Raw genomic sequence first — 26,320 nt, forward strand, 5'->3', positions numbered from 1 at the left:
GACTTTGGCTGCATCAAAATCCCCAAAGAGAGTTTCTGGGCTCCATGCACAGAACTTTTGATTTAGTAGGTCTAGCATGGAGCTGGAGAGTTTGCATTTCAGAGAAGTTCTCAGGTGAAGCTGATGCTGGAGGCCTGTGGACCACACTTTTAGAAGCACTGGAGAATCAGTGTTGCAGGGACAGGGGAACCCTGGAATGTTAGTGAATTAACAAATACAATGTATTTCTTGCTCAAGTTGCAGTCCTGTTGGCGTTAGTTGGCTCTCCTCCATCCATGCACTGTTTGGAGCCTGTGGTCCCCAGAGTTGCCATGGAAGAAGAAAGAAGGCAAGAGGGTCTTGTAGGATGTTTTAAAAGGTGAGGTCCGGAAGTGACTTTCCTGCCTTCTGCTCACACCCCATTGGCCAACACTCAGTCACGTGGCCCCAAACAACTGCAAGGGAAGCTGGGAAATGTAGTCTTCCTCAGGAGGAGGTGATGGTGCGATGAACATGCAGCTGGTCAGAGCCAGGCTAGGACTTGATCTCAGGCTCTTTCCCCCTTCATCTTTTGCTTTTTCAAGTGCTCTCAGTGGACTTTCTCATATTAGCCAGATTCAAGGGACTTTTTTTTCCTGTACAAATTGAAAAAAGAGAAGAGGAAAGAAACGTTTCTTGGGTCCATCAGTGCATTCGGTTGCCGGCAGCCTTGCCTTCTACGGGGCCCAGGTGCTCAGCTGAACGGCTGCTGAGCACTTTGAAAGCCTGTAGCATTTCTGTAGGGGTTTCTTGCATGAGTTTCATTTCTACCATCTTAAGCAACGCAGGGTCACCCTCTCCAGCAGTGGAGGAGCCCTGTGGCTACTGCTTCTTCAAGGCCTAAAGCCTGAACTCAGGGCCACAGACAAGCTCCAAGTGGAAAATATGCCGTTCCTGCCTCTCCCCACCCTGCTGCTCCAGACTGTTCCAGACGCCTCCAACACCTGCAGGTTCCAGTTTTCATGCCTTTGGACACACGGTGACATCTGCCTGAATGCGCTCTCTTCCCTCCAGACTCAACTCAAGTGACACCGGCTCCATGAAGCCTTCATCGGTTAGTCAAATGAACATTCAACTTGCCCTCATTTTGGAGCAGAGGTGGGGGAGACAGGCCTCTTTGTCTATGCCTGTGGTCCAGCACTTGTCATGGCCTGTGCAGACTCTAAAGGCTTTTGCCCGTGCCTGTTTCTCCTCGCGGAATGTGAGGTGTTTAAGAGCAAAGACCGCGTGGCCTCCTTTCCTGGCTTCTTCATTACCTGCAAGACTGAGGTCAAAAGACTTCCTGTGAAATGCAAAACCCTCCCCAAGATCCAGAGGTGAAGAGTGAAGTCTCTGGCATGGGTCGGAATCCCAGCTCTGCCACTTGTGCAAGTTTGGGCAAATTCTTAGCTTCGCTGGACTTCAGTTTTCCCATCGGTACAGTTGGGCTAATAATGTTGTACGTATTCCATGAAATAATATGCCTAAAGCCCTTTGAACAGTGCCAAGCGCATGGGAAACTGTCGAGACGTGCCAACTATCTCTCTGTTATCATCATTACTCTTGGTATTACCCTCTCAACCTTGGCACACACCAGCCACAGCAACTTATTTCCTTGCTGACGGTTTTGGTGATTTTGCACATCTCTCTGCTTTTGCACTTGGTGTTTTTCAGCTTGGATGTCCCTGTCTCTCACCTATTCATTCGTTCATTTAACAAAGTTTTTGCTGAGCTCCCAACTACTCACACTGGAAACTCATCTCAGTCAGCCCTTCCTGGCCAGTCCCACTGGATTTACCACTCCTGTTTCGAAGTCTATTTACTTTTTCTGTATCTCTGTGACTAACTTGAGAGCAGGAAAAAAAAAAAAAAGTTCTTTTCCCCACTGGATTTAACTGCTCTGAATCCAGGTCCTAATATCATGGGTGGCACGTAGTAGGAGCTTAATAAATATCTGTTGAATGAATACATGAATGTTGATCATCTCCAAATCTGGCCCCAATGCCAGAGGATGCAATAACTTGGCATCAGGCATAGCAGGGGGATCTGCAAAGCTCGGGCACTGGGAGGTCCTTCAGGAAGATGAAATCAGCAGCCGTGAAACAGCAGCCTGAGCTGGAATCTCTTTCCTTTAGGTACCAGGGGCTCAGCATCTCCAGAGGTGGGGTCGGGGTGGGCAGATCCCATGTGACATACTGTTTCCAGTGGGTCTGGGCTTTTAAAATGATGATTAATATTATTATTAATGATATTTCCTGATACAAGGAGAGAGGGCATCCTTTACAAGCACAGGGCTTGCTTCATGGAAAGCACCCAAAGTATGTTTGAATGGTGAATGCTGGTCCAGTCTACAGAGCACATCCAGTTAGTTGACAACTATGTATTGATTGCCTTTTAGGGGTCAGGTGCTACTCTGGGTGCAGGAGATGGGAGTTCTGCAGTAAACAAAATACAGAAGACCCCTGCCTTGGGGAGCTCACCTTCTAGAGGGAACAAGGAATTGAGCTAGGCTATTAGTTTGAATTTTCTCTCTCCTCCAGGGGTGGCCAGCTGCCCCCCCCCCCCAGAATTTTCCTCTTCTTTTGTAGAGCAGTGGTTCTCAACTAGGGGGTGAGTTTGCACCCCAGAAGATATTTGACAATGTCTGGAGATAGTTTCGTTTGCCATGAGCTAGGTGTGTCTGTGTTACTAGCATCTAGGAGATAGACGTTGAAGAGGCTACCCAGCATCCTGCCATGCACAAGACCGCCCCACAAGAAAGACTCTTACAGCCTGCAATACCAACAGCTTGACGTGGAGAGAGAAGGGGCTTCTTAGCCAGTGACTGCATTTCCCAGCTTCCTGTGAGGCTGGGTGTGGCCACGTGACTGCTTCTCGCCAATGGTGTGTGAACAGGAGTGCGGTGCCCACACCCAGGTGCAGAGCTTTTAATAAGTGGACGGACCTCCTTCCGCTTCCTCAGGTTGTTGGAAGAGAACAACAAGGTCCCAGGTGACAACGGAGCCACCTGGGGCCCTAAATCGCCACGTGGGGAGAGCTATCTAGCCATCCAAGACGCTCTCCTTGGACCGTCATGGGAATAAGAAATAAACTGCAGCGTTTCAACCCTATGCACTTCTGGGTCTCTCAGTGATAGCAATTTAACCTACCCTAACTTCTGTAGTCTTGACAATAGTTCTTCAATGAGAAGAACAGCCAACATTTATTGAGCACACAATATGAGGCAGACACTAAGCTGGTTAAATGTAAGATCCCATTTTGTCATCATACCAACCCTATGAAATAGGTACTATCATTACCCTTTTTTTTTTACAGATAAAGAAACAAAAGTGCAAGGAGGTGAGCAGGGCACTTGAGTACCAAATGGAAGTTTTATGTCAGATCCCAGCCTCAACCACCAAAAGCCAGTTCCTTTCTCCATCCTCAATATCTCTTCATGTGAGCATCATCTCCCCACAGGGTCACCGTAACTGTTCTCTCTTTGGTCCCTCTGCCTCCATTTTGGACACTGCAGGTAGGCTGACTTTTTGAAAACCAAATCTGCTAACTTCATCATCTCTTGCTGCTTCTCCTTTAGGCCATACACCCTGGGCTTTGGCTGTACTGCAAGAGGAAAGGATTATTCTTTTTCCAAAATTATTCTTGCTCTGCAGAGGGAATCACAGTTAAAGTAACAAGCTTCCCCTGTGTATTCTTAAGAGTTCAAGCAAGGATTGTTTGACCATCTCCTGGGAACACTGTTGAAAGGATTCTTACATTGGGTGGGAGGTTCATTCCAACCAGCCATTGCTACGGTTCTGCAAAACACAGCTAATTGCATAATGTAAAATGAACCCAGTTTTTCAACTTCGTTCAGCTCTCAGATTCTATTTGTTCTATTAAAGACCGTATTGACTTTGGAGAGCAATGTGGCAGTCTCACACTATAGCAACTTTACTCCTAACTACACTCCCCAGAGAACTCTCGTGTGCAAAGGAGAAATGTAGGATTTATAACGCAAAAAACTGCTAAGCTAAATGTCCATCCACAGGAGAATGGACAAAATAAACTCCTACAAAGAGCATGATGGAGGAGTGAAAATAAATAAACTAGAGCTACGTGTGGCAAATACAGATGAATCTCAAAAACGTAATGTTAAGCATAAAAAGCACTTCGAAGAAGGATGAGGTAGAGTATGATGTCATAAATCATGTTATATATTGTGCCAGTCCGGGTCCCAGCAGGAAACAGAAGGCGCCCTTGGAATTCTAAAGAGAAGGAAAGGAAAGAGTCATTTACAGAGGTGGCAGGTGTGATAGATTGTTTCGTGGCCACAGATATCTCCCATCCCATTATGTATTCTTCCTTTGCTGCTCCTTTCATCCAGATGCGGAATTAGTTTCCATCCCTTTTAATCTGGGCTGGTTTTGTGACTTGTTTGAACGAATAGATTATGGCAAAACTGACTTGGAGTGAATTCCAGAGGTCTTGCAATTTCTGCTTTCACCCTTTTGGAATGCTTCAGATATCACGAAAAGAAGCCCACACTAGCCTACTGGAGGCCTCATGGAGAGAAAGACCGAACCACCAGCCAACAGCAACCACCTGATACCCGAGTGAGACCATCTGGGGCCAGTCAGCTCCCAGGTGAACATCGGTTGGTTACAAATGTATCAGTGAGTCCAGCCATGATGGCTGCGAGCAGAAGAGCTTCCTAGCTGAGCCCTGCTCGAATCACCAGCCCACAGAATCATGAATTAAAAAACGGGTTAATGTTTCAAGCCGGTAAGTTGTAGGGTGGTTTGTTACGAGCATACAATCAACCTTGAAGAGTTAAGGAAACAAGAAGTACTGAGGCCTCTAGGAACTACCAAGGCGGGAGTTTCCACAGCAGTGCAGTAGCATTTGCTACAGGAATGCAGTGGGGGGCTGGAGTCTCATCAGGGGGGCCACCTCAGAAGCCCAGAACCGCAGCAGAGATGGAGTTGGGGAGAAGTGAGTACTCCAATCTCTCTCTCTGCCTCCCACCAGTCTCCTTCCAGGCCCTCCTACTGGCTGAGCCTGGTCAGAAACCAGAAGGCAAGGGAGACCGGGAGATGCCATTTTTGGGGGTCACAGAGAATGGATGTGGCTGGGACTGGGGGCAAACGGAGAATATACCAGGACGGGGTTGCTCCCAAACAGCAGACTGTAAGGACTGCTGTTCTCGTTTGAGGGAATGAGAAACCGCACATCAGGAGAGAAGTTATCTCTGGGGAAGGAGGGATTTCTACCTTGAAGAAAGTAGGGGGTGCTTTCATATATGCATGTTTCCATATAGGCTCCACGTGCAAGGGAAGGAAAGGCATTTTAGGCAGGCTTACTGCACCTGACTCTCCACCATGCCCTTTCACAGAAGCCGTATATAAACCAGGTGTGTAGAACCATCCCATGAGAGTGTGGGCTAAATTACCTCTTCTTCCCAGGTAAAAGGGTCAGAGGGTGAGAGCGACCCCTGGCCCTGTTGCTCGGCGCAAGGGCTGCTGAGTTTCAGATTTAAGTCCGTCCACCTCCAGCACCTTTGTCTGGATGAAAGACCCTCCCTGGTGTCATGGCAGGTACACACCTTTTGCCCATATCTGTCTGTTCCTTCTTCTCTGTTTCTCCCTTCTTTTTTTTTTAAACATCTTTATTGGAGTATAATTGCTTTACAATGGTGTGTTAGTTTCTGCTCTATAACAAAGTGAATCAGCTATGCATATACATATATCCCCATATCTCCTCCCTCTTGCGTCTCCCTCCCTCCCACCCTCCCTATCCCACCCCTCTAGGTGGTCACAGAGCACCCAGCTGATCTCCCTGTGCTATGCGGCTGCCTCCCGCTATGCGGCTGCCTCCCGCTAGCCATCCATTTCACATTTGGTAGTGTCTATACGTCCATGCCACTCTCTCACTTCATCCCAGCTTCCCCTTCCCTTCTTTTCTTTTCAGTTGGAGGAAGAGAGAAAATGATCCCAGAATATTATTTGTCTAAGAGGAACGTTTAAGATAAAATAGGGTGTGTGAGGCCTGCCATTAATCGTCCCCACAGCACCTGGCCTAGGTGGGATCCGGGATCTATGGTGATGGGTAGGAATGTTTTTCGAATTCAGCTGTCAAAGCCCGGCAATCATCCCTGCCTCCTGGGTGGAAAATTTACAATCTTCCTCTTTAGCGGCGTCTTAAGACACACAGGCACTTTTGTTTCCATGGAGAGCCCACTCTTCCCTCTAAGGTAAATTGCCCGCTTGCCTGCCCTTCCTCCCGTCTTTCCCTCTTTCCCTCTGTTTCTCCCTTTCCTTCTCTTTCTCCTTCATTTGCTCCCCAATTTCCTCTACCCTTTCCTCCTTCCACTGAGCTTCCCGCCAGCAACAGGGTGGAATGAGAGCCTTTATCCTCCCCGCAGGGCAGGGCAGTGCGTGTCCTCCCCTGATGCTCCTGTGGAGAGGTTCTCAGAAGCCTCTGGCGCTGAGAAATCTCACCCTAGATCTTTGCATTGTTGTCTTCCTAAGAGCTTATTTTGCAAAGAGCTCAGAGCCAGCGAGTAAGGCGGCCCCAGGCCCCGGGAGGATGTTGCTGGTGGCCCCAGGCGTCTCACTTCATCTCTCAGTTTCTTCACTTGCAAAGTGAGACTCAGTCTCCCCAGAGCCATCATGAAAAAATGCTGGCGAGGGTGGCAAATAGATTCCTTCCTGTTAGTCACCCAGGTCACTCAGCTGACACCTCTGCCTTTTGGCCCTGAAGTTTATTTATTAACAGCCTTCAAAGGGGGGCCAGAGGCCTCCTGGGGGTGGAGCCCTAAGAGGCCGAAAGCCACGGGCTTGGGCAGGTAGAGCAGGCGGGGCGCTCTGGGGCTGCCTTTGTAGTTTCTGGGGAGTTTCAGAGATGCCAGTGACCGTCAAGAGCGGTGCCTGCGTGTTTGGAACCAAAGAGGAAGATAAAGCTAGTCTCCGAGCGTGTGTCTCTCGCCTGTAAGGAGCTCTACATATGTGCCTCTGAGTGTGTTTGTACAGTGTGAAGGCGGCTCTGTGCGCACACACAAGCACACCTATATGTGCCTGTGTCTGTGTGCGCGTGTCACGTGTCTGTGAATGGATAGTATGAAGGTGAGTCTGTGCATACACACGAGAGTCTGCGTGATGTACGTATGTATAGTATGAAGGTAGGTCTGTGTACACACAAGCACCCCTACGTGTGCACGTGGCAATGGTGTGTGCGTGTGCGCACGCGCATGCTCCCCATGGGTGGGCCTCGAGCACTTTGATCAAGAGCCATCACTTATTTTGCATCCGGCTCGAGGGTCCAGTTACAGAATAGGAATCCTCAACATATAGCGAGAACGTTCAGATGTTCAGCTGAGGGGATGAGGTTGGTTTGGGAGGCTCGGTGCCCTAAACGGAAGCCCCTCTGTCCCCACACTGCCTGCGAGGGAGTGAGGCCTTTGCCTGAGAGCAGATGTGTGTCCCTGTGGCCTCGTTTTGCTCTGGGATGGGACTTGGTGGCAGGGAACGCAAGCTCAGGTGTTCATGCATTTCCAGAATGTGTCTGATTTGAGTCAGGATTTCGTTAGGAGTAACTGCATGTGTGTGTGCTTGGCTCCAGCTAAGTATGTGATGATGCCTCTTTCCTTTTATCCTCCCTCCCCCGCGCCTTCCCTCCCCCTCTCCCTCCCACACATACTGTGCATCTTCTCTTTGCCAGGCCCTGTTCCATGGGCTAAGGCTGCAAAAATGATTCAGAAATAGTCCCCATCGTGAGAAACAACCAGTGTATTTAGGGTAAAAGGTTAGCAAGCTGCAGTAACAGAACATAGCCGTGGAGGGGACACCGGGCATTCTGGGGGCACAGACGGGAGCCCCTCGTCTCTCAGGGACCCCATGAAAGGCTTCCAGGAGACAGCGATGCTTGAACTAGATCTGGAAAGTGGAGGAATTCACCAGCTTTGTAAGAAAAGCTGCTATTGTTTTCAGGAGATGGTACTTTGGGGCACAGGACAGAGTCATCTACTCACGTCTGGAGGACTCTAAGAGGTCATAGGGCCTTTGTTAAAAATGATTGGTCTGTGATACAGCTTTGTACTAGAAAGATCCTGAAGGGGGAGGGCAAGCAATGCAGGGCGAGCAAGGATTAGAAGACGAGCCTCTTTACTTCTATTTGCCAAGTTAGACTTCCGAAGGAGGAAGGAACGAGTGTGAAGCAGGGAATGTGCGCTTACTGAGCACCTACCGTGTGTCAGGCGCCTCTTGTCTCATTGTGTCCTCACCGACAGGTCTGTAGGTAGGAGGTTGGTTAACCCCATTGTACAGCTGGGGAGACTGAGACTCAGGTCTCAGACCAGGCAAAGAACAGGACTTTGAATCACAAGGTATATGGCTCCATTCCCAAGCCTGTGCCTCTTTCCAACAAACCCCATTGCCTACAAGAATCTTCTATAGAGAACATAGCACTGTGGCCAATAGACTTCTTGTCAAGGATCATAAACTTGGAATTCAATATAAAGTCACCACTGTTCCTCCCGCAAGGAAAAACCCGAACGCCTGCCCCTTTTGAAAAAACAGCATGTCTTGGTGGGACGGACTATTAATATACATCGTCATGACATCAGTATCGCAGGCTCTTTCTTTTGGGGAGCCAGGATGTTGCTGATTTGCATACTGCTTTGCATTCATTTGCATTTACTCTCCATATGCAAAATCAAATGCAGCTAATTAGTGCAACCTTGTTACAATGAGAAGCAGGCCCAACCTTCTGTGCCAGGGCCTACGGAGCCCAGAACTGGGACCCAAACCACCCAAAGCCAGTCACATCTTGGGTCAGACACACCGGAGCGTTGAGAGGGAGATGCACACCCTGAATGAAAAACGGGTTGGCTGAGTATCATTATTTTTCAACTATTGTCCCTTTGAAGTAACTATGGCAGAGAGAGAGGGTGAGGGGAGAGAGAGAGAGACAGAGATCAAAGGATGCGGCAGAATTTCCTCGGAGAAAGAGCACAGAATTTGGAGCCCAAAGGCCTCAGATGAAATCAGCATTGGAGTTTGGCTTTGCCACTTACAGGCTGTATGGACTTGTAGGGATTACATGGGAATAAAATGGACGAGAATGTACTTTGCAAATGTTAAAGCACGATATAGAGGTCAGGGCTCCAGGCCAGGCCACCTCTGGTGACAGAAGGCAGCACCAGGGTCAGCTGGGGACAGAGGCTCACAGTCTTGCAGGGTCCAGACCCCAAATATGATGGGAAATATATCTATGTCTGTGTCTCTATCTCTATCCCCATCAGCTAGCATTTAATAAGCACACGAACCAAACGCTGTGTTAAGCACATCACAGTCATTATTTCACTTAATGATTCCCATGAACACTCTGAGAGGCATGTATTATTATGACCCCACTTACAGATACCACCACGGCAAAAACGTGCCTGCCAAGCACACCAAGATAACTCTTGCCAAATGATTAAGAACCTTCTCTCCCGAGCGGTGATGGTGACATTCATGGTTTACACTGCCCTACCCCGCCCCCCTTTTCTAGCCTCCATGCAGACTATGGTCTTTTTACTAAACAACTTCTTTCACATTTGCCTAGTTGGGACCATTTGCATTTGGTTTTGGCTTTTATTCTATGTCCTCTGAGGACTCTTGTTTTTTTTCTCACCTGGTCATTTTGATTAGACTTGAGTATTTCAGCTCCATAGTCACATTTCATTACCTAGGACAGTCTCTGCAGAGAGCAGCTCCCATCGACCAAGGTAGATTGCATTATGGTTCACAAATTGGGATCTGTAAACCATGATGGAGGTGGGATTATACCCCATGAATATATAGCCTGGCCATGTGGCTTTGCTCTGGCCAGTGACATGTGAGTGGAAGCAATATGTGTTGCTAGTAGGCAGAAGACAGCGTGCGGTTTGTCATGTATTTCTTTCCCTTCTGACCTGATGCCCAGCTATGTTCTAGATAGAATCTGCTCCACAGCGGGGCCCTGGAATAGACGCACTGTGGAACTTCTGGTGGGCAAGTTACGTGAATAAGAAGTAAATCTCTAATTTTGCAAGCCTTCAAGCCTTGGAAGATTATTTGGTTCAGGAGATAACAGCCTATCCTGATGGAAACATTCTCTTTCTATTAAATATTATGAGATTAGTGCTCGTATGAACTGACTAGTTATATTGTAGATAACTGGACACTTATCCCTATGATATTGTCATCACTCAAAATATTGTGTACTTCCATTTTGAAAACGGCTTTAAAATTATAAAATATTACTACTACTGACAACAGCTAATGCTTTGCAAGCATTATCATATTTAATCTTGACAACAGCCCTGTGAGGTAGGTTCTCTTAACTTCCATTTTCCAGACAAGAGAAACACGATCTCAGAAATGCTCACTAATGAGTCAAGAACACACAGCTAAGAGGAGGGTCAAGATTTAAATCTGCATTCTTCTCAGGTACAAACCCTAATGTCATTATTTTCTACTCATACTTTCCCCGACAAAATGGATATTAACAGGCTGAGTCACACACCTGACTCATCAGAGATGATTACAGGTATTTTGGCTGCTTATAAAAAACCAAAATAGTTATTGAGTAATGAAAATCACATTGGTCTTGATATTAGAAGCTACCAGGGGCGGGGGTCGGTTTGTAGCTATTTCTTATAAGTGACCTTATTATGTGACCTTGGGCTAGATTTTTTTTCCCCTCTGCACCCTGGTATTTTCATCTGTAAAATGGAGCACTTTGCTTCAGACCACATGGTTCATGAATCTGAAGGATGGGGTCCTTCCACCCCCTAAAAATGTATGCAAAACATTGTATGTGTATTTTTTTCTGGGTAGAGGATTCATAATATTCATCAGGTCCTGGAAAAGTTCTGTAACACCCTAAGGATGAGGAACTCGAATTCTCTCCTTTGTTGAGTATGACTTATCCCTTTCCCCAGAAGAAGTGGGTGTAGGAGCAAGGAGAATTCAGGCTGACTAAATCACATTTGAGTCGTATGCGTTGAGTGTCAGTCTTATCAAAGAATAACTGGAAGGCAAGCTGTATCAGTTTAGTAAAAATAATCATTAAAAAATGTTTCTGTCTCACATTCCTGTGGCTCCTTGCAGCTTACACTGCACAGAAGCTGTTCTTTTGTCTTCCTGGCCAGGGACTGTGTCATTAGTTGTGGCTATTGGTCATTTCCTGTCTCCCTCAGCCAAATAATCATGTTATTTTGACTGGGATGAGAATGGGTCCAGAGCTGTGAACTTGGTCTCACAGTAACTGGTAGATGCCTTTCCTGGAATGTGGGAGGAAAAGAAAACAGGGCAGGAAAATAACATTCATGGAGTGTCTGCACTAACCAGACTCTCTGTTGGCAATTCATTCATCGTGATAAAGTCATGCATGTCTCTTTCCAACCAGTGTTTATTGGGTACCTATCATACCTTGGCCACTGTTCTAGGTTCTGAGGATATAAAAGTGAGCAATCAGACGAAAAAGTCCCCACATTCCTGGAATCTATATTCTGGTGGGAGAGATAAAATATATTAGTAAAAAAATTACTCAACTATATATGTTTCACATATGCTACTTCAGGACAGTATGGCAAGATGTCCTACATAGTATGACCTCAATATTTCAGGTGAGGAAACTACAGATTAGAGACATGGACTAACTCAACCAGTGTCACATAACAGGTAAAAGGGAATGACGTGAGCTTTCCAAGTTAGAATTTTCTGACTCCCAGATTGCTTTTCCCTCGGAAAGCAGTGGCCATGACCTAAAAGATAATCTTTCAGCTGTGAGCCTTTGAGTCAAATGTTCCTGAGGCTAATTCCATCCTGATGGAGATCTGAGTTTATACAGAGAAGGCTCACTCCCCTACCCTATTTGTACCCAGTTTGAAGAGTTTGGGGCCATAATTTATTCAAATCAGTTTCTTCCCCCTTCTGTCTTTTACTTCTTCTTGGATTCTAATTACACACGTGTTGGATCATGCTTGACATTGTCCCACAGGTCTCTGAGCTTCTGTTTACTTTTCCTCAGTATTTTAAATCTCTGTTGTGTGGATGGGAGAGTTTCTATTGATCTTTATATTACATCTTCGCTGGTTGTTTTCTTCATTCTTTATCTGCTCCTTCATTAATACCTTATTTTGAAATTTTGTCTGATAATGACAACATCCTTTCCCATGCAGTGACATTTTGTATTGCCTGACTTTTTCTCCTGAGTATGCATTCCTCTTTTCTGTTTCTTTGCACGTGTAGTAATTTTGGGTTGAAAACTGGACATTGTAGATAATACATAATAGTAAATCTGTATCATGTTGTCTTCTTCGGAGGATTATTGGAGTTTTGTTATAGTAAGCACTCGACCTGCCTGGATTCAAAGGTATGTAGCACCTGATATTTTTGCTCTATTCTTTTTTTTTTTTTTTTTTTTGGCGGTATGCGGGCCTCTCACTGTTGTGGCCTCTCCCGTTGCGGAGCACAGGCTCTGGACGCACAGGCTCAGCGGCCATGGCTCATGGACCCAGCCGCTCCGCGGCATGTGGGATCTTCCCGGACCGGGGCACGAACCCGTGTCCCCTGCATGGGCAGGCGGACTCTCAACCACTGCGCCACCAGGGAAGCCCTTTGCTCTATTCTTATGGCTTCCCACTGCTGCTCTTTTAGTGTGGCTCTCTGGGGGTCTCCCAGGTGCCCGTGTAAGTTGGTTATTTGCCAAGAATTTGGGCAGCAATGGGACTCACACTTTCAGTAGTTATTTTTTTCTTCTATGATTCTCCCCTACTTTCTAGTTTGTCTGCTAATCTCGGGTTCTATTTCCTGCCATGTCAAGCCCATAAAACTTTAGTTTTCTGCTACCCAAGCTGTGCAAAATTGGGCATACACGGAGTTAAAGAACAAAACAAACCCCCGGAGTTAGAGAACAAAACAAACAGATCTCACCCGTTGCAGCTCTACCTTTAGAGTAGGCTTCCTCCTGATCTCCTCACGCTTTTTCCTGGCCCCTCTGAATCTCTTCTGTAAATGCAGGGTTTAGTGTCAGCCAGGGATCTGGGCAGAGATTACACTCAGTATTTGCATCTCATTCCTTCTGCGGTTCTCTCATTGCCAGGAATTCCTCTTTCAATTTTCACCTGCTTTCCTAGCCCTATATTCTGATCTCTGGCACCTTGGGTCACAGAGGCTTCGGGTTTTCACAGTTGTAGCCCTGAGGCTTGTGGAGCACCTACGGGTCAGAAATCCACAAATTCCCAATTCTTTCCCCTTACAGTTGTGGTTTTTTCAAAATTAAACTCTTCTCTGGCTTCTGCTTTTGGATGCTTTCCAAAGCCTTTAAATAGTTTTTTGTTGTTGTTGTTTGTTTGTTTTTAAATCGGGTTTTTGTAATAGTCATCTACAGGAGGAATCATGTGACCATTCCATTCCTGTGCCATTTCTTCTAATTGGATTTGACTCTGGGAAAAATTTAAGACGTGCAGGGTGGGGTGAAGTGTTTGTCTAGTTCAGACATCTTGCTAGGCTGAGTCCCTTCTTTGGACTTTGGTCTCATTTCATCTCTCTTTGTCTCCTGTGTAAGTCATAGAGGCTGTGTCCCCAAGTGAAATGTAAGCTCCGGAGGTTAGGGTTCTATATGCAATTGAGCTGGAGTAGACAAAGAAGCAATAATGACCGTAATCCTTGCCTGCAAGGAGAAGTCAGTCTTCCTGGGGCGATGTGTAGATGAGCCTGGAGGAGCTTTGATGGTTCAATGCTGAGTAACATGTTGCTGACCATTGTGCTATAGAAGTTCAGGTGCCATTTGCTTTGCAACACATTGATTTAGAGATGCAAGTTTGAACGTAATAGAAAACACCTGTATGCTTTCTTTTGCAAACTCAAGTTTATTCAACTCTGTCACTCTCCTCTTTTGAATCTATGATTGGAATGTATTGTTTTTGCCTATCCAGTACCTACCCTACCTTCTGGTCCAATATCCCAATTTTTCCTTGGGGGACCGTCCTGGAATCATCCACAGGAGTGGTGACTGAGTGGGGTGGACATGTATTCAGGCTAATTAGAATATCCCCTCCTCTGACTACAATGATTAGAGAATGTAATGTGATCCACGTTGGTCCACTGTGATTCATTCCCTAGACTTTTGTTAGAAACGTAGGGAAAAAGATGTCCTTCATCTGGAATTGATGAGAAGATAGGATATAATCTTTACTAACTTTGCACTATTAATAACTGCAGATAAAAATAAAATAAAAATGTGGACCTGGCCATTTGTCCTTTCAATCCTATTTCTGGAGCTATGGAAGCCACCTTGCCATCTCTTGGGAAGAGTCTGCTTCAGAGAAAGCAACACAAGAGAAATTAGACGTGAGAGATGAGATAAGGCATTCATTTGGGTTCCTGAAAGTAGATATGTCTGACCTTTTTTATACCTGAAGTTTATACCCAAACTTTTTAGTTACCTGAGCCCATAAATTCCTTTTATGCCTATGCCAATTTGAGTTGAGTTTCTGTCACTTATAACCCAAGGAGCCCTGACTAAATAATAATAATTTGTTGTCACTTTAAGCCTCTACGAGATAAGATTAGAACTGATGGGCTTCATGATTACAGTGGGTTTAATAGTGTCCCCTTAAAATTTATGTCAGCCTGGACCCTCAGAATGTGAGCTTATTTTGAAATAGGGTCTTTGCAGATGTAATTAGTCGAGGTCTCTAAATCCAATGGCTGCTGTCCTTACAGGAAGAGGTGAGAACACACAGAGACACAGAATAGATGAAGATGGAAACAGAGATTGGAGTGGTGCACCTATAAAGACAAGGAAGGGAGGGATTGCCAGGAGCCACCAGAACTTGGAAGAGGCAAGGACGGATCCTCCACTAGACCCTTCAAAGGGAGCAGAGCCCTGCCAACACCTTGACTGCAAACTTCTGGACCGCAGACTGTGATGGTATAAATTTCTGTTATTTTAAGCCACTCTATTTGTAGTAATTTGTTATGACAGCCCTAGGAAATTAATGCAATGATCTAACTCCTGCTTCTTTTTCCAACCTCATTGTAGAGACAGCAGATAATAGTACAGACCCTGACATTGGGCTTTCCGGATTCTACTTTTGGCCTTTTCGCTTTAACCTTTCTGAGTGTCCGTCTTCTAAGGGAGCTAATGACAGTAATAATTCACTTCTTAAGTTTGTTGTGAGAATAAAATGAGTCATATTTAAAGGCATTTAAAACAGCTTTTGACACAAATGATACACTCAGGACATGATGGTTGTTGTTATTATTATTATTTTGTATTTACATTACCATCACCACTGTCTCCTGCGAAGTTCCCACAAGCGCTGCTTATTCCAACTATAGGAAACTATCTGTACTTCCGCAAATGAAACTGAGGCCAGGAGAGTTTAAGGAACTTCCTGCCCGTGATCGAACAGCTCCCGTGTGTCAGAGTTGGAATTCAAATCCTGGTGGGCCTGCATCCATGCCAGGCGCTATGGGTCATTCCAGAGTAAGAGTAGTGAGTGACATAGAAGGACCCCCGTATCTCCCTCTCTTTCCCTTTATCCTGAGCCCTCTCCTCTAGCTCTGTCAAGACTTTTGATGCCGTTCAGTTATCAGACTGTTGTCCTGGGTGATGGTGTGCACTCTGAAAGGGATTGCGACTCTTTCTGAGGCGGACTGGAGTTTTCTTCTCGAGGATAATAGGCCCCTCTTCCTGTCTCTAAAATCGTTAAATAGCTTTGTTTTTTGGAGGTGGGGGGAACTTAGAAATCTCATTACTCCCATTTGTGCTATTTGCAATCAGTAAAGACATGCCCTAAAAGCACATTTTATATGCTTAGAAAGAGACAGACTGGGAAGGAAGCGTTGTAAACCTGAAGCAGACATTTCTGATAAAAGCCTGCAGAAAACACACTCTTATTTACCTCAGTGTTCTGCAAACTTTGCTATGGAAACGTTGTATTGATTCTGTCTCCGTCTCTGTCAACATGGTTACCCTTTGGGTCAATACATCCTGATTATCTATTGCAGGACAGTTTGGAATGAAGAAATGGGTTTCTGATGTTTCTACCCAAGAAGTTTTCTTTGTGTTAAGGTCATTTTTTTGACACTCTGCCAAAACCCCAGAGAGGAGCTACCAGCATCTCTCTCTCTCTCTCTCTACACACACACACACACACACACACACACACACACACACACACACACACACACACACACAGATACAGACACACACACACAGACACATACACACACACACAGACACAGACACACACACATACACACACACAGACACACACACACACACACAGACACACAGACACATACAGACACACACACACATATGCTGATCTATTTATCTATCTATGCTGATATCTATATTTACCTGTTTATAGATAAATATACTTATTTATCTATAGATAAGTATCAGACTATATAGAGATATAGATACAGATGTGCATACGTATACAAATATATAAATAAATTATATAAATACAAATTACATTATATAAATGAACATAAGTATTCGTATAGATAAATGTACCTATAATATTTCAATATTTAAGTATAATTTGTATATATATTAAAGCTCCCATCTCTCTCATCATAGGTGTTTTCCTTCGTGCCTTCCTTCTGCCTGGCTCTCTCCTCTATGGCTCTGTTTTTCTTCTCGTGTCTCCATGGTTCTTGCAGTGCCTTCAGTTTACCCAGTTCTCTCATCTGCATTTCTCCATTTTTATCTCAGTCCTCTTTCTCTCTCAATACAACTGCCATTGTCTATCTGTCAGGAGAAAATAATTTTTTCCCTAAGTCTGGGAAGAATTGCCAATCCCATTAGCTTTCCCTCCTTCCTAAGTTGTTATGTGTATCAAGAAGTCATTTTTATTTTTTCTCTCCTCCTGCCCATTGCCCATCCTGTTACATCAAGTTTTATTCCATAAGACTCTAGAGCAGGGGCCTCAAACGTTTCCTGTAAAGGACCAGATTGTACTTATTTTAGACTTTGCAAGTCATACAGTCTCTGTCACTGTTACTGGTCTTGCCACTGTTGCGTGCAAGACCACGTGTAAACAGACAGTGTGTACAACTTTGTTTACAAAGATAAAGTAGTTTGCCAACCCCTATTCTAGAATACCCGCTGTGGGAGATGGGGCACCTCCTGATGTAGCTCTGATTTTCTCCCTTGCTCTCACCCTTGTGGTGTGGTTGCCCAAGATGACACAGAAAGAGCAGAGCCAGGATTGGAATGGACTGCCTGAACCCCAGCTTATGCTTATTTCCACTTCACCACACTTTTCTGAAGAATACAATTATGATCTGCTGAGGCAGAGAGTGGAAGTCCTTCTCCTTTGTCAAAAACCTTTAATGGTTCCTCATCATGCACTTGAGAAGGAATCGTTCCCTAAGCCTGGCATCCAAGTCCACCAAAGCAGGAATCCATCGTCCTTCTTTGAGCGTCTGGCCCATTGTGCTTTACCTAAAGTTTCTGCGGCATCCATCCATATTTGCTCGCTCACTCTCCTCTAAGCATCTCAGGTGCATTTCCATTGCTGTTCCCAGCTCTGTATGACTCCCCTCGATGGAGCTCCTTTATATTTTCCTACCCACTTATATATGTCTTTCTCTTTCCTGATGTCTGTGCATCAGTCCAGGAAAAGATGCTACTGGTCTCCATTCAGTCACACCACCACCACTGGGCAAGTCTTTATTGCAGTGGGATTGGTTTTTGTGATGGGGCTCCTTGTATCCACTCCTGAGCCTGGGGGTTGGGGTGGGCTACTCTGATTGAAGTTATATTAGGACCATTTGCAACAGAGGAGGGGAAGGTCCTCCAAGGTTGCAGAGGTCTTGGGCAGACAAAAGCAGCGTATATCCACTACACAGATGCCTGTAAGTGTTCTTAAGACATAGCTTTGATTGTGCTGCTTCCCTGCTGCAAGAAATAAAAGGGATCAATGCTTCAGCATGGCTATCAAGGTCTGGGGTCATGAGGCTCCAGCACTGTGGATGTAGGACCTTCCTGGAAGAGCTGGTTGGGTCACTGAGTACTTGAGGCCAAGGTCCTTGTACTCCCAAACGCTGTCTTTACACGACTATCAAACTGGACTTTGTAGAAAGCACCAGTCATGTTCCAGCTTCCTTCTTATTTGTTTCTGATATTCTCTCTTTCTGGAATGATCTCTTCTCACTCTGAACCCTCATGGAAGAAGTGCTTTACTTAAGATGTATTCTGATCATCTTCTGAAGTCTTTCCTCATGTCCCTCTGCTTGAATCTTCACAGCCTCCAATTTATGTCGATCTTTATTTTGTGCACTTTGTATCCTGTCCTCTAGGATAACACTGAGTAAGCTGAGGGCAGGGGTTCCTTTTTCTGATATATTTTTGTATCCTCTCTTGTTCATAGAATGTTCCTTTCACATAGAAGACACAGTTAGTATTTGCTGGATTGAGCTTAATTGAACCGAATTGAACATTCTACAGTCTGTGTCATTCATTTAGTATTTACATTTGTCAACTTCTATTGTTAATTACTTATTTAGGCATATTCTTCTAAGTTGTATCACCATTGCCTAGGTCATCACAAGATGTATTATTCAATGGGCTAAGTGTTGACTGTGCGCCCGCTCTGTGCCAGGCACCATGTTAATTGCTGTGACCACAGCAGAGAATACGGCAGGTCCGGTTGCTGCCTCCGTAGAGCTTCTAGTCTGGAGTTAGACAATAAAATGTGTACCTGTGGAACCAGGTGCTGAGTGCTAAGATGCGAGAGGGTTGGAGGAGCTGCCAGAGAATATGAGTGGGTTTGGAGGAAGGGTCACTTCATCCACGTGTGTAAGGTGAATGACTTAGCAAAGTAACAGGTGAAAACTAGCCATTTCCTTTCTTGGTTAGATCGGGTATCCCTTCTCCAGTTTACGCTGAACCCACGCAGGGCTAAGCCCCTCTTCTATTCTGCTGGGTTTCCATGGTGCTCTCTTTTCTTCTTTCTCAGTGCATTTAACACATTATATTGAAATCTGCTCTTTAAAGTCTGGCTTACAGAAAACAGATTGCATCTTACTCAACCGGTCCATCTCTGAGCGTCTAGCACTATGCTTGGCACATGGTGCACAAGAAGCGTCTGTTTAATGCAAAACTAAGCTAGCCAGGGTGAGCCTGAGTTGGGTTGGGAGAAACTAGAGGTTTATCTGAAAGGTGCACAGACAGTGGTCACCTTGTGGCCTGCGTAAGGCACTCAAACTGTTCATAATGGCTCCTCGTTACAGAAGGAGGGCGGAAGGCGCCAGGTTACAGGGACAACGGCTGATGTTCCGATGTTGTTTGAAGCCGGATAATCTTCCAGCTTCAAATAGGGAAGCCTGTGACCCTCTGTGCTAGACATGAGGACAAGTGACCTTGACATATAACTGCTGGTTGAGAGATGCAGTTATTATCTTCCACCAAGAGGTTACTGGAAAGTACACCTCCCTCCTAATTCTGAAAACCAGGGCCGTGACCTTGTCTCGGGCTCTGTCTTGTTTTGAAGAAGTCTGTGCTTTGGCACGTGCATCTGTTTTCCTTCTTTAGAAACGAAAATAGACTCAGTCCTTGGGTAAACTGTATTTTCTGGCGGGGGAGGGGTGCCGAAGCGGCATCAGCAAAAGTTGAAAATGAGCCCTGGACCAGCAGATGCTCTTGGGCATCGTCAGAGATACCCCATGCAGTGGGAAGGAGTAGAAGAGAGAGTTGTGGTAGTTATATCCACTCTCGTCAGTGATGTGATAACTACCCACTGTTATCATTGTTCACATTTCACATTCACTGCGCCCTATGTGCCATGCACCGTGTCAGTCACTTTACATGGACATTCTCATTTGTTCCAGAAAACAACCTCATGCAGTAGGGACTACCGGTATCCCCGCTTTGCAGAAAGGAAACTGTGGCATGGAATAAATGACTGAGCACCGTTCTGTTCCAAGCAGCATGCTAATGGGCACATAGAGCCCGCGAAATCCTCCCAACAGCTCCCCGAAGTAGGTCCCAGTATCATCCCTCTTCTACCATGGTACCTTCTACCAGGTACCATGAGATACCTGAGACCCTGAGAGGTGAAGTCATTCGCTCAGGGTGAAGCAGTGAATGGAGTTGGAGTTGGAACCATGTTTGCTTGTGTTAGGGACCCACTGAACCCCTCACTTTACTTCATAGAACAAATCTGCCTCTTCTGCCAGATATGTGTTTGCAGGTGAAAAGCAGCTTGGGGAGTGTCTGGGGTCCTAAGAGTAACCAGGACATCTGAAGTTCAGAGACCTAAGTTTTTGGGGTTTTTTTGTTTTTTTTTTTGAATTAAAAAGAACAATAGCCCTCATTAACTTTGTGTCCCTATATGCAGGGACGTGGCCCAGATTATTTTAAATTCTAGCAGCTCCTCTATGATATGGTAGCCATTACCCCTGTTTTACAACATGGGGAATTGAGACTTTGGAAGGCTAAGCCACCTGCCAAAGGTTACTGAGCTACTCAGTGATGAAAGAGGGCTCTGAATCTGGCTCTACCTAAGCCAGCGTGAGCTCTACTATGAGAACTTTCCCCTGGCTTTCAAGTCTATACCCATTACTACCATTTGATATGAAAAACCACAGGGCAAAAATCTCTAGGAAGATTAACATTATACCTGGACAGGTTAAATCTTTTAATACAATCCAAACAGTTAGCCATATTAAACGTTTATAGTCAAGACTACTGCCTAGAGTATCATTCTTCAAGGGCTGGCTTCAGGTGTATCCAGCCAGGGGATGTCATATAGGGCCCTGTGTTCAGCTGAGCTCCATGCTTGGTGTAATGTTCTGCCATGGCCAGCTTGAAATTCTCAATCATTTTATCTTTGATCTTGAATTTTATAAGTGAAGTGTGGAGGGCAATGGAACACGTAAGTGATGAGAGGACACAGGCACAGTATCGTACCTGTGGTTTAGTGCCACTCCATTCACACACAGTGTTTGCCGTGCACCACGATTCTGGAGGAAACTTAAGAATCATGCACATTTAAGTTAATAGGCTGGGTTCCAGTTGCTGCTCCATTCCTTTTAACTGTGAGACCTGGGATGTCTGCTGAAGTACCTCTCACTTGGAACACTTTCCATCTGGTTCTTCATCTTCTAATCTGCCCAGACTAATCAGCTCAAATGTGTCTCCTCCCTGAATCCCTACCTGACGCTACTTGAGAAAACTGGGTATAGAGAATTCAGGTATATCCTTCAGGGTCCCACAGTTTAATCTTGGATTCACATCTACCCATTATGCTATACTGTTATAGTTTCTCAAACGTGCCATTCTTTCTCCTGCCTCAGGATCTTTGCACATGCTGTGACTTAGGTAAACTCTTCACCACACTCTCAAGCTGGCCTCACAAGGCTGCCTCCTCTGATCCTTCAGTCCTCAACTTCATTTCCCTCCTGCTTGAGGAGTGCTTCCTTGGCCTCCAGTTTTCAGGTTGCCCTATGGCTCTTCTCTCCCAAAGCACCTTCCTCTCCTTCCTTCATGGTGCTGATCACAACTCTTAATTCTGTATTAATTCCTTCATTTGTTGTTTAATTCCTTAATTTGTCTTAATTTGTTAATTAATTCCTTCGTTTTTCTTCTTCCCTCTATAAACTCTAACAAGAACAGGGAAAATTATGGTTTCATAACTAGACCTTAACCATTACCTGACCCGTGTCAGGTACATAGTGGGTTCACAATAAATCTTTTTTTGGGGGTGTAGGATTAAACAAATTAAAGAGAAGCTATGAGTCAAGGGAGAGAAGGAGGAGAGAGCTGGAGAATGTAGAAATGCTTATTCTCCCCGTGGAATTTGGTGATGGAGTCATGCGTGGCTGACTTTCAGAGGATATGGGAGCAAGGTACCTGGGCACATTTGTGAGGCTGTTGTGTGCTTTATGGCTTGGCCGTCTCTGCAGGCACAGTTTCCTAAGGATGCTGCTGGGGCTGGAAAGGGGGTTTCTGGTGAGCACAGCCCTCCCTGCAGTGTGCAGCTGCTGTGGAGGCCGGGGCCCAGCTGGAGCTTGTTGGAGGTCTGGCAGGTGGAGCAGCCTGAAGCGGTTTTCTTGCCTGGGCACTGACAGCATTCTGACTTCAAAGCTGGAACACACTGACCGGGAACACTGTGACCTTTGGCACAATTCCTTCCCTTTCCCTCCCCTGCTTCTGAGCGGGGAGGAGGGAGCCTAGCTCCCTTGCATGGGCTCGCGCCAGCCTGGAGAGCAGGTTTTCCTTAGATCCAGAGACTAGGGGAGAGGAGAGGCAGAGGAGGGCCAGTGGCAGCTGCTCTGTTTCTTTTTTTTTACATTTCTTTTTTTTTTTTTTTGCGGGCCTCTCACTGTTGGGGCCCCTCCCGCTGCAGAGCACAGGCTCCGGACGCGCAGCCCCAGCGGCCATGGCTCAGGGGCCCAGCCGCTCTGCGGCATGCGGGATCCTCCCGGACCGGGACACGAACCCGCGCCCCCTGCACGGGCAGGCAGACTCCCAACCACTGCGCCACCAGGGAAGCCCTTTTTTTTTACATTTTTATTGGAGTATAATTGCTTTACAGTGAGGATCAGGGTAGCCAGATTGGATTCCACCATATTTGGAATTTGGTATTTTGGTAAACTGCATTGTCATGACAGGCTTTCTCTCCCCTGGGCTCCAGCTATGAATGGGACCTGCTCATGGGAGTATCTGCCTAGATTCTGGAAAAATTAACGAGTGGAGCCACCTCCCACCTACCAGTCCCTGTCATCCAGCTCCTCAAGTGCCGTCTGGTAATGGATGAGCCAAGTTGGATCTGACTTAGCTGACGGCTATTAAGGGCTCATTGAACCTCAGTTTTCTCATCTTTGAAATGGAGATAATAATAAATTTCCTAGGGCCATTATGAAGACTGAAGCTAATATGCATAAAACGCCTAGCACAATGTCTGGCATGAGGCAGCAGGCACTCGGTAAATGATAGCTGCCCTCCCCTCATAGAGTCACCGTAGTTATCCTAGGCTACCTTTCCACTCTGGGAAATAGGGAACCTTACTGACATAACAACTTCTTAGCGGAGAAAACTGAGACTGGGTGGCTATCAAATGACTGTCTCACAACCACACTGCTAATACATGTTAAAATGGGGCCATCCATCCAGATCGGTCCCACTCCAACTTGGGGCTTTCTCTCTCTCTCTTCTTTTTTTTTTTTTTTTTTCCTTTGGCCTTGGTTTACTTCCCTGAGCAATAGAAGTAGAATATGGTTTACGTTGTTGACATCTGCAGAAGGCTTATAATTCTCACTATCACCGCTACTATCAAAAACAAACAGAGACAGAGCTGCCAGCATTTGTAGAGGACTTGATAGTTTATGGGATACTTTCACCTACATTGTCCTTTTAGGGAATCCACGATCCTGCTTTTGTAGATGGAAAGAATCTAGAAAGGACTGAGACAGTGACTTCCTGGGGATACTTTCCTCCAAGCTAAGGCCTTATTTGCATGTGCCACAAGGAGTAATCAGCTAATTCCTGGGACATATACTTATGCGACCTGCTTTAATCTCAACTCTGCCGTTTATGGGCTGCCTGACTGCAACCATTCTGTGTCTGTTTCTTCATCTGTAAGATGGGGATAATTAAAACAATATGAGACAACATACAGAAACCACTATCATGGAAGCTGGCACTCATGAGAACTCGATCAGTAGTAGACACTATTGTTAGGCTGAGAAACACCCCTGTTCTTGTCTTACACTTCTGTTTTTGCAGCAACTGGGCAAAATCAGACTTAAAAATATTAAGTTGGAGGGTACCAAAGAAACCTATGAGCACTGGGGGAATTGAGCAGAAACCCCCAGTGTTCCAGGATAACCAGAAATAGCAGTGACCAAGGGGGTGGCTTTGGTTCAGGACCAAGGACAGCTCCAACTTGCTCCCTCCCCTCTATGGGGACACTCCATGTCTATAGAGTCTGTGGAAGAAGTCTTCTACTTCAGGGCTTTCCTATTCGGTACTTGTCACAATCTTCCAATCTCTCTGCATTTGCCCATGCCATTCCTCCCCTTCCTCTCTTATCATGAACTATTTCTAACATAGCAAGATGCACAGGGAATAGAACGGTCACCCTTGCACCTATCACTCCAATTTAACACATGTTGGCATTTTGCCACAGTTGCCTCTGATGTTTCATTTTGTTTTTGTAAATGACACCTGGCAGAGGCCACTGAAGCTCCTTTGTGGTCCTCTCCCCCCCCCCATCACATGCCTCTCCTTCCTGCCCAGAGGTCACCGCTGTTCTAAGGCTGGTGTGCAGCCTTCCGTGTCTTCCTTCTACCACCACCAGCTTCCTTCCACTCATCTGAGTCCTCCGCACTTTTAAGATCCAGGTCAAAGCCCCTACTCCCCAGTTCATGATGACGTTTCTTTTCTTTTTTTTTTTTTTTGCTGTACGTGGGCGTCTCACTGCTGTGGCCTCTCCCATTGCGGAGCACAGGCTCCGGATGCACAGGCTCAGCGGCCATGGCTCACGGCCTTAGCCGCTCTGTGGCATGTGGGATCTTCCCGGACCGGGGCACGAACCCGCGTCCCCTGCATCGGCAGGTGGACTCTCAACCGCTGCGCCACGAGGGAAGCCCCATGATGGCCTTCCTTGCAGAGCATTTTGGAGGGTTTTCGAGGATTTCTCATTTATCCTTTCAATCAGCTATCAAACATGTGCTGAACAGGCCCTGTTAGGAGGCAGCGCTCTTTTACTTGCTGGAGTGACGAAAATGAGTTCCACATGGCCCTGCCTCTGAGAACTCACAGAACATGGCACGTGGCTTAATAGCATCTGGCAGTGAGAAAGGAAGCCTGTTGGGAGAGGGGCCCACCTTCGGAAGTCTGCCACAGCTCCCACACAGGAATCAGATCTCACACAAACCCTTGAGACCTTGAGGCCAGAAGACTGGAAGCAGTATGAGAATAGGAAGCAAGGTAGGAGTTCCTGTGACATGTCAGGCCTTGTGTGGGGCAGTTTAAACATATCATCTCGTTTCATGTTCCACAAATTAGGGAAATGAGTGTCACTCCCTTCCAAGGCCTGGAGAGCCACCAAACCTAGTCAGAAGTGCAGCTCATGTTTGAGTTACGGCTTTCTAATGTCAATGTCTGTATTTATCTGGCTTCCTCTTTCGACTATGAACAACTTGAGACAGACATGGAACCCAATTCATCTCTGGTTCCCGGGCCCAGCGCTGTCCCTTAGCAGATATGTCATTCATGAAAAGTTATACTGTGATCGATCTCTGGGATACAAAGGAAACAAGGACATGGGGGTCCTGCCCTCGAGGAGTTTACCATCTAGATAAAAGGCAGGCTTTGGTTACAATGCGGGAGAGTAGTGTACAAATGCCAATCACATAGCATGGGATTACTACTCTCGGTGAGAGATGGAACTATATTTTCTTGGTTGGCCTTGCCTTTTAAAAACACCAGACCAAAGCACCTCGGGACACAGCATTCCCTGGGGACTCCTGCATTGCACAGTCAGGTGAGCTCTGTTTTCGCAAGGTCTAACACACCTGGCTCCACCCCTGGCTTCTCCGTCTGCCCTTTGTTCTGTCACCCTTCCGACTCTGGGCACAAACTTGCCATGTGGGTTCTCTGCTCTCTCGTCTCCCTTTGGCATCTCTTGCTGTCTTTTTTTTTTTTTTTTGCGGTACGCGGGCCTCTCACTGCCGTGGCCTCTCCCGTTGCGGAGCACAGGCTCCGGACACGCAGGCTCAGCAGCCATGGCTCACGGGCCCAGCCGCTCCGCGGCATGTGGGATCTTCCCGGACCGGGGCACGAACCTGTGTCCCCTGCATCGGCAGGCGGACTCTCAGCCACTGCGCCACCAGGGAAGCCCTCTCTTGCTGTCTTGATGAACATCTGCTCCAACCTGTGATGCCGTATCAGCTGAACCAAACCCCACCCACCCTGGTTCTCCTTTCTCCTTCCGTTCACTACCTCCAAGGTCAGAAGGATGTGGTTTCAGATGTAAGCTACAACCTAATACCCCTTCCGGGACCCATGTCTTCTCTAAAGCAGAGTCTAGGGCAGGGGCTCTTAACCTCTGGGTGGCATGAACCACCTTGGCAGGTTGGTGAAGCCTATGACCCCACCTCAAAAAGAACTAGTTATACTGAGATATAGTTATCAGTCGATAGGTAACTATATTTGTTACCATCACTGAGCATCAAACACATATTAAAACAACAAACATCTATTTTCTCACAGTTTCTGTGGGTCAGGAATCTGGGCATGGCTTAGCTGAGTCTTCTGGTTCAGGATCTCTCATGAGGCTGCAATCCAG

At 46.2% G+C, this 26,320-nt stretch overlaps 2 long non-coding RNA genes across 4 annotated transcripts in view; one reads left to right on the forward strand and one right to left on the reverse strand.

The window, feature by feature from the left end:
* The window catches only part of LOC117199656 (uncharacterized), a 372,975-nt gene that overhangs the window by 256,354 nt on the left and 90,301 nt on the right, over window positions 1–26,320 (forward strand). For all 3 annotated transcript variants that reach the window (XR_007472596.1, XR_007472597.1, XR_007472595.1), the window contains 5 exons: window positions 3,313–3,511; window positions 4,502–4,761; window positions 5,442–5,573; window positions 5,947–6,229; window positions 14,733–14,940. This is a non-coding gene — a long non-coding RNA (uncharacterized LOC117199656). The remainder of the gene's footprint in view (window positions 1–3,312; window positions 3,512–4,501; window positions 4,762–5,441; window positions 5,574–5,946; window positions 6,230–14,732; window positions 14,941–26,320) is intronic.
* Window positions 1–26,320, reverse strand: part of LOC125961639 (uncharacterized) — a 224,384-nt gene that overhangs the window by 135,041 nt on the left and 63,023 nt on the right. The window lies entirely within an intron of this gene.

This window comes from Orcinus orca, chromosome 17 (assembly GCF_937001465.1).
Source record: "Orcinus orca chromosome 17, mOrcOrc1.1, whole genome shotgun sequence".
NCBI lineage: Eukaryota > Metazoa > Chordata > Mammalia > Artiodactyla > Delphinidae > Orcinus > Orcinus orca.